This window comes from Castanea sativa, chromosome 9 (genome assembly GCF_040712315.1).
Source record: "Castanea sativa cultivar Marrone di Chiusa Pesio chromosome 9, ASM4071231v1".
In the NCBI taxonomy this organism is placed as follows: Eukaryota; Viridiplantae; Streptophyta; class Magnoliopsida; order Fagales; family Fagaceae; genus Castanea; species Castanea sativa.
In genome coordinates, this window is record NC_134021.1 from 39,483,126 (window position 1) to 39,492,674 (window position 9,549).

Below are 9,549 nucleotides of genomic sequence, written 5' to 3' on the forward strand. Positions count from 1 at the left end.
TCATTTAATTATACATCTGAGATATATTTTTTTTTTTACTAATTAAGAGTTTTATTTTAAGTTTGCTTCATTGGTTTCAGAGCTTTGAAGCATGTTATTTTCCTAGTAATTAAAGCCATGCAAATATTTTTTCTATTCTACTCCGCGAGCCCACAAAGAAAGAAATTCTCATCAACGAATTTGCTTCAGTATTTCTGCTGCATTTGGAGTTGTTGACCCTACATGAAATACTTGAGGAGAAGAAGAAGTTTGCTAGAGAAAGGTTACCCACTTACCCCGTGGCGAATAGCATTGCTTTGGACGTGTGTGGCTTTTGTGATTATAAGGTGGGACTCTTCACTCTTTGGAAATCGTATGGAGGGGTAGAGCTAGAAATTTTTGTTTGGGGGGCCAAGTTGCAATACTAATATATTTATTAAGACAACCCTACACAAACGTATATACACATGTTTTTTTTTATATATACACACACTTTTTTATTTGATAAGTTATATATATACAAAAAAAAAAAATGAACTTAGTATTTTCAATCAAAATTATGTTTGATAGCGATATGTTATAAAATAAAATTCATTTTTATCATTTTTATAGTGAAATTCTTAAAAGGTTTCATTTTTAATACAAATTATCAAATTTTATACTAAAGTAAGTAAAAAAATTTCAATTAAACTAGTAAAAGTTTCAAAAATATGAATGATCCGAAGCTTGGAGAAAAAAGTTAAGCTCTAAACATATTTAAAACTATCTTATGCTAACTCATTATGTGATAATTAAAGAGACATTTCATATGTAGTTTTAATGACAATATTTTTTTAATGAGTCAATGACTTGTTAATTGCCATATAATGGGTTGAAAAAGATATAGATCTAAACATATTTGGTGCAAAACTTTATCAAATATTTAACAAATATAAGAATATATTTTACAATAAAAAATAGAATTATAAAAAATAATGTTATGTTTCTATAACTATTAGACCAATTATTTTTTTTAAGAGTATCATCGGACTAAATCAAATATTTAGGGGAGCCAACTCTTATTTTTGTAGGCTAAATTTTAAAAACATTAAAATAATTATATATATTTTATAAAATTTCAAAATTTGGGGGTCATGGCCCACCCTTACACATAGCTACGCCACTGATCGTATGAAATATTAAGTTCTCTACCAGACGATCACACGAAATCCCAATAGAGTGAAAAACCAATGTAACCCAAACACTATTTACTTCTTACCTCTGTTTAAAATATTCATTAATTTTACTCCCCATAGTATTCTTTTGAACCATCAAGTCATCAAGATTTATCCACTACACGTACAAAACCCTACTTCGCTCGAAACAAAAAAACATATCACTATCACAATCATAATCACAAAAAATAATGTGGCCGATTCCACAGTTCCTCAACCGCCGATACAACGTCCCCGACCCATTCTCAGAGCTCGACATGCCACAATTCTCTCACTCCATATTCCCCTCCGAAACGTCTTCGTTCACCGCTGCTAAAGTGGACTGGAGGGAGACCCAGAATGCTCATGTGTTCAAAGCCGACGTGCCTGGGCTGAAGAAAGAGGAAGTGAAGGTGGAGATCGAGGAAGGTCGAGTTCTCCAGATAAGCGGAGAGAGGAGTCGAGCAGGAAGAGAAGAGTGACACCGACACATGGCACCAAGTGGAGCGGAGTAGAGGAAGGTTCTCGAGGAGGTTTACGCTTCCGGAGAACGCTAAGGTCGAGGAGGTTAAGGCTGCTATGGAGAATGGTGTGCTTACTGTCACTGTGCCCAAAGAGGAAGTCAAGAAGCCTGATGTTAGGGCCATTCAGATTTCTGGTTAGGAATTTTTAGGATTCTCTCTGTCTCTTTGTCACTGCTGTGTATTTTTTTTTTTTTTTTTTGGTCTGATTGATATGGTAAACAATGGCTTTTTGTTTGGTTGTTAGTTTTTTTAAGGTGAAAATCGGTGTTTGGTTTCTGATCTGGAAGAACTTTTTTTATGTGAAATATCTGAATGAGTAATTTTCTAATTTTGCATTAGTTTTTTTTACTTACTCAGCGTTTGATTCAAACTTGTTTTATTTTATTTCCAGTTATAATCGATGGGCAGAATGGTGAGGAAAACAAGTTTTTTCTGTTTTTGCTAGGAAGATGATTTGACAAAATAGATTAGTGTTTAGTTTAATGTTAAAATATGAGGGATTTTTGAGTAATGAACTTTAGAATCAAGAGCATTGGTGCTAAAAAAAATTTAGTTTTTAGGGCCTCAAAAAACTATTTTATCAATTCATTTTATAATACATTCAACATTAAAGATTTTATTTTTTACTACTTCATTGAAAATAATATAACTCATTAAAAAATAATAAAAACAACCATCACAAAAACAGCCACAACCACCTCCACTGCCAGCCATAACCACAACCCCCTGCCAAAAAAAAAAAAATCACCACCTAACCCACAACCAAAATTAACCACCACCACCACTAACATAGCCAAAATCCACAAAACCAAAACCCAAACTTAATCACCACCATAGCCAAAATCCAAAAAACTAATACCCAAAATCAACCACTACCACCAAACCCATAACCAAACTAGTGATGACGAGCCAAAATCAATCACCACAACCAACACCATAGCCAAAATCTACAAAATCCACACTCAAAATTAACCACCACCACTAAACCCACAAAGATGGAGAGACATAGAAAGAGGAGAGAAAAGAGAGAGAAAGAAGGAAAAAAAAAAACCGGTGAAGAAAGAAATTAAAAAGAAAAGAAAGAAAGAGAGAAGAGCGGAATGGTGAATAATAAAAAAGGAGAGATAGAAAAACACTATTATTAATTTTTTTAAAGAAAATTTCAACTTAAGGTTTCTACTCCTAATGATAGCTATTTATCATCAAATCAAGACACCAATTGGTTTTTGAGAAACATTATTTTATTTGATAATAGAATAAAGTATTATTATTTTTATAACTTGTGAGCTACGGTAGACTACCATAAATAGCAGTTTATTGAGCTCATTTCCAAAAAATTTAAGAATAGTACTATCAATGTAACATTTTTTTTTTTTTGTGGGTTATTAAAGATAGTTTTTTAGCAATTTAAGAGCATCATTGTGAATGCTCTAAACCAGCAACGTTTAGGTAAAGTTGTTTCTCTTTCAAATAATGTTCATTGAAATGAGCATAATTTGATCTTTTTTTTTTTTTAAAGGGCGAGAAAGAAAAAAAAAATAGTGGGTTTTTGCCTTGCAAAAGAGATTTAAAGGGGAAAAATGGGTAGGTTGCCATGTTTTGATAGGGGTGATTATAGCAAATTTGAATTATGGCAGTGGTTTAGTTGACCAGAAAGTTTTGAAGACATGGGTTAGTGGGAGAGTGGTTTTATTTTGTATAAGCAATTTTTTATGTGGAGTTAGATATGTATTTTTATAAGGTTTTCCCTAAGTTTTGTCCATTCTTAAGGATAGGGTGTAAAAGTATTTTTGAATCACATAATTGTTCATCCCAAACAGAAAAAACCCCTTAGATAGTAGTACATAATAGATATAGATAAATGATAGTTATTAAACACATCTGGATTCCATATAAAGCCTTAGAGCATTGGCATCATCTGTTGTGTTTTGCAAAATGTCATTTTAACACACCAAAACTTACTTTTTCAAATTTATTACAGTATTTTACAATATACTATATATCAAATTTTCTATTTTAACAGTAATACATAATAGATATAGATAAATGATAGTTATTAAACACATCTAGATTCCATATAAAGCCTTAGAGAATTGGCATCATTAGTTGTGTTTTGCTAAATGTCATTTTAACACTCCAAAACTTACTTTTTCAAATTTAGTACAGTATTTTAAATACACTCTACTTCATATTTTCTATTTTTACATTACACCACATTAAAATGATCTTTAAAAAAAAACTCAATTGTACTAAAAAATTTATAATAAAAAAGAAAAAGAAAATCCAAGCAGAATAGTCCATCACCCTTACAACCATCCACCACCACCATTAGAATCCATCAACAGAGAGAGATTCAATCCTAGATGAGAAAAACAAGACTAGAAAAATAAAAAAAGAAAATAAGAGAAATAATAGAAGAGAGAGAAGATGGTGAGATTGGCGGCCATTGGTGGTGGCTTTGTCGGTGTTCTTCACTAATATACCGTCACTTCAACCCACATCCCACATCACAAACCCACAGCCACATCAAGACCCACAATCGCCGATCTTAACCCCACCACCACCATAAAGCCGATCTCAAACTATTAAAAAAAAAAAAAAACCCATAACCATGGCAAGAGACGAGAGATGAGGGTGAGAGAAAGGAGAGATTTCTGAGAGGAAGAAGATAGAAGAAAGAAGAGAGAAAAGAGATAGGGGGAACGAGAGAACTGTGATGTATGAGAGATGAGAGAGGAGAGATAAAAAATGGGGTGTTTTTTTTATTTTTTTATTTTTTACTTCAACATGCTACAATACCCTTCTATATACAAGTTTATGGGTATTGTAGTAGACTTGATTTTTGGTGTTTGGTGTGTCAAATGCTAAAAATTTAGTATTTGCCACAGATGATGCTAATACTCTTAGTTATCAAATGAACATTAAAACTTAATAGTTTTTTTATTTAAAACTTATTTCTTATTTGGATGTTGTGAACTCTTTTTCATTTGGTTTTGTTGAAAGCTTATTTTGTAATTCATAAGGATGATTAATGTTAATATGTTATTGTTTAGTACTTTTTGTTACATTATGGTATTTTTATTTTGTAAATATAAGATGTAAAAGGCTAAAAGGTCACATAAATTCTTTAAAAAAGGTGTTATATATATTTTTAACTAAACATGTTTACTACTATTAGTTTTATATATATATATATATATATATATATATATATATTAGCTATTTTATAATTTAAAAGTTATCAATTAAATTATTTATAATGTCATTGGTTCAATCCCGGTTAGATCATAAAATTGGTAACTAGTCAATTTTTTAGTTCTTTGCCCAGTCCAGTTTTTAAAACCGTGTCATACAACAAAAAGGTGGGATATCTCTACAGACAAAGATTCTAAAATAGGGAAGTCAGGTTAGATGTTGCATTACTGAAGGGAAAGCTCATTAGGCAAGAGGAAGTGAGTAGGATTTGTTAATGGCCTAAAAAGAGGCCTTGAAGCCCACTAAGGGGCAAAAACTCACATGTGAGGGGGAGATTGTTGGGTTACACGTATGAGTGAAGTCCCACATTAAATAATGATGAGAAGAACGAGTAGTTAATATAACATAATTGAACACATATTCACTGGGTTTAGGTCTTTTGGGTTAAAGTGTGCCTCTATATATTATATTTATTTATTCAAGGAAGCTCCTTAAGGTGTCTATCTCCCCAACATCCTCATCCACGACCATCTAATCGAACTTAGCCACCACCAATAGAAGTCGGCCATTACTGATTGAACCTAGCAATACAAAACGTTATGCCTCCGATTGAATCCAACAACACAAAACCCAACTACAGTTGGGATCGTTTCATATTATTTTGATCGAACCCATTAACACAAAACGATTTGGATGTTATTAGTTAATGAAATCTGAGAAAAAAATTTGGGTTTCTTTCAATCTTGCACCTCTCTCTCTCTCTCTCTCTCTCTCTCTCTCTCTCTCTCTCTCTCTCTCTTTGTGGCATAAGATTTTGGGTTTTCTTTTTCTTTTTCTTTTTTCTTTATAAAAGAGTTGGATGTTGTTGGTTGACAAAATCTTAGCAAAAGAAAGCATTGAATCCATTTGATTGATGAAAATATAGAAGAGTTTTGAGTGTTTGTCAATAAAATGTATCAAGTTTTGGGAAAATAAAAATAAAAAGTGAAGAAATAATATTTAAATGAAGATGTAGAACTGATAAAGAGTCTATTAATAACTAGGAAAAAGGCAAAAGTAATTATTCACTCTTCAAACAGTGCAAAAATTTGGAGAGACTGCCAGAAATGCTCCAACACTTGGTTAAACCAAACTATTGTAGAAATGGTCACACTTTTTATAATGACAATAGAAGTAGAAGTGGAAGTAGATGGTAAATTAATATAGAGACTAAAAGTCTAAATTTTTTTTTTAAGACTTTTAATAATGTGTGTGTATATATATATTACATACGTTAAACTTTAGTAATAAGGTTATTGAGTCTTTTTACTAGAAAGAAAAAAGTAATAAGGTTGCACAACTTTTTACTACGTATTTTTTTCAATGAATAGTGGCTTTTTACTAAGATGTGACCTTTTGTTATATGAGTTTGGGCATGTAAGTAGGGAAACTAGGGAAACTAGTGAACCATACGGTTTTTATCTCAACCCATGAAAGTACTAGTGGGCAATGAACAAGGGGGTGATGTTTATTCCTAGGCGCTTCCCATTGCAAGATTTGAACCTAGAACCTTCACCCTCTTAAACCATTTGGGAGCATACACTTTGACCAATAGACCACCATCGGGTGGTATAACTTTTTGTTATATGTGATAATGTCCCTTGTATAAAAAACAACATTATAAAATAGGTCTTGTGGCCTGTAGTGTCTCTAGCAAAGTATACAATAGATGAGCTAGCTTCTCTTTTCAATGTTGCATTAAAGTACCTAACTCCAATGATTTTGGGGTTACAAATTGAGGAATTAATCTACTTTCATCCTTCACACTTTCATTTCCACTTAGAGAAATCTTACTAGCAACCAGCAGGCATGCCATGGTCTTTGAAGCTTGCGTGTTCAGGCCAAATACCAAAATCTATAACACCAAAATAATGTATTTTCCATAATTTGAGGCAGGCCATAGTGGAAGCTTTAAGAGAGAGGAATTTTTGGTCATAGATGGTAGCAAGCTTGAAACACTCATCAGCATAAGCTGAAATGAAGCCTAAGGACTTATTTAGAGTCTTTAGTTCATCCAAAGATAAAATAGCTAAAAGCATGAAAATCATTATCGTAAGTGTATAAAAGTGATGTTGGTGCAAACACAATAATAATAGAAAAAATACAAAGAGAAACTGAATAATACTCCTAAATATTATTTATATATATGAAGATAGAAATACACAATACTATTTGAACTAAGACGCGACACTCGCTTTTTTTAAGGAGATTCAAGCTCTTGATTAGCTAATCTATGTAACCGGTGTAAACCTTCTCTGACTTATCTCCACTTGGATACAACAGCCCAACAAATGTTATATGGTTAGAACAACTTTTATCCAAAGTGTTAAAACCCAAAACTCCACATAAAAAAACACCCTTCCTTGTCAAGAACTGCTTTTATTTTTTAGTGTAGAAGAATGCTTGTACTTGTTGGTTTTATTTTGGTGTCACGTGGAATGGGTCTGAATGAGTCTATTTATAGGCTCAATGGGCCTTACTAAATTATTACCTAGTTTAATTTGATTAATTAGGTCCATAATTCTGATGTAGTGAGTGTTATAAGATTAATTGTTGGATTAATTCTGATGGGCTAGAGTTACGCAATTAAATGGATGAGATAAGGAGTTTCTAAAGAATAAATAGACTCAACAGCTAACCAATTAAATGGGTGAATGACTCTTCATTTTCCATAATAAAAAGTTCATTTACCCACCAGAGAATATGAAAATTATTTATGAATGTATCTAGCCCAATATCTGAAGCAATAGATATCAGCCCATTAATCACCACAATTAAAAAGAATAAAAGTGTCTCTCTCATTTTCAATGTGGGATTAAACATTTCACTAATTCCTTATCTTACATATTAACTCTCATATATTTATTATTATATTGTCATATAAATTCATTTTAATCAAATAATATTAAAATGCTCCAACAAGTGATGATGATGATGATAAATTGCTATATGGTGATTCAAGGTTTGTGAACTTGAGGAATCAATAATGGACGAATACTGTCCTTTGGGAAAAAAAATCTTTAAGTACGTGAAACGCACATGTGAAAAGTCAAAGACTAGTTTATACATGTTTTGATATGCATTAGGATTTATACCATTCTCACCATCCTAAACTGTAAGATTTATCCTTCAGAGTTTAGGGTGTTAAGAGTTGGAATGGCAACAATGGCTAACTCTCTCAACAACATTAATTATACAGCAGTTTGTATGATTACATTAAACTAATTATTTTCCTTTCTTTCATGCAATATGATTAAGTTAATTCTTTTGGGATTGTATTGTGGTATAACTTATATATATATATATATATATATATATATATATATATATATATATTATAAATGATTTATCTTTTTAAAAGAAAATGACATCTATTTGTTTTTATATATTTACCTGTTAACCCTCATTTTTGTATATTATTGTTTATACTTTATGTGCAACATCGTTCTCCAAGAATCTACTAAGCATACTCACATAATGAAAGTGTTTTCCATGTGTTTAAAGGAAAGATATGGTAAAATTTAGGGTGTCTCAACAAGTTTGGATTTTTGAACGTCATACTTTCGTATATATTAGCATATTCACCCTACTTGAGAACCTTTCCAAGGATTCTAAGCTTTGAGTATTTGTTTAAGGTAAGCACTATTCTTAGCAAATTTAATTCTTAAATTTCCCCATTTCTTATATGATAGATAAAAAATAATAAGTAGCTGAGTTAAGAAAAATTAATCTAGAGTTCATTATATGTTTAAGCATATGTTTAAACGTGGGTTCTATTTAGCTCAACTGGTAAAGTTTTCGATGGTTGAATAAGAGACCTGAGGTTTAATTCTCGTCTACACCAAAAACCGATTGGTGTTTTGGTCTGATGTAAAGAACTATTATCAGGAGCGGAAGCCATAGGTTGAAACTCTAAAAAAGAAAAGAAAAAAAGCATATGTTTAAATACAAATAAAACAATACAATGTCCAACATAACTATGAGCACTACAAGGGAACTTAGAGAAAAAATGACGTTTATATAGACCAATGTCGCATGACCTAACTGGAAGAAAATAAAAGAAAAAAAATACTTGCATAGCCTTACTAAATATCCCATAATGGTTATTGGAGCAGATTTAAAAATAGAAAGGTTATTAAAGCAATGCCTGCCTACAATTATTTTGACTTTCAACCAACTTAAATTTTCAATTTAAGGCTTAGCAGAGCCCTTCGCAGAACTCTTAAATATACTTATATGGATGGTTATTCAATGATATGGTCATAAATATTGAATAGAAAAAATAAAAAAGTAAATAAAATATTCTAGCAAAAAATTAATATCAATATTTGAATCAATTAGGCTTTTTAAATTTTTATAAGTCAAGTATATTGAATATATGTGTAAGAAACGCTTAAATTTTTAGAATTTTTAGGCTCTAAGTAATTTTTAGTCTCGTTATAAACCAATTTGACAAATTCACCCTATATTGTAAGCATATAGAGCATATTGTTGGATGCTTCTTATACAATTTATGTCAATCTTTCTCAAATATGTTTTATTAAAAGGATATTCAATATGTGGCAATGGTGGTTTTGAATATTGTCATACAATCTAAACAAATATCATATGTTTAATTT

The 9,549-nt window shown here is 31.2% G+C and overlaps 1 pseudogene; it reads left to right on the plus strand.

Annotated features, from left to right (window-relative positions):
* Positions 1–1,384: 1,384 nt before the first annotated feature.
* LOC142608637 (18.1 kDa class I heat shock protein-like) lies at positions 1,385–1,868 on the plus strand (annotated as a pseudogene).
* Positions 1,869–9,549: the final 7,681 nt, after the last annotated feature.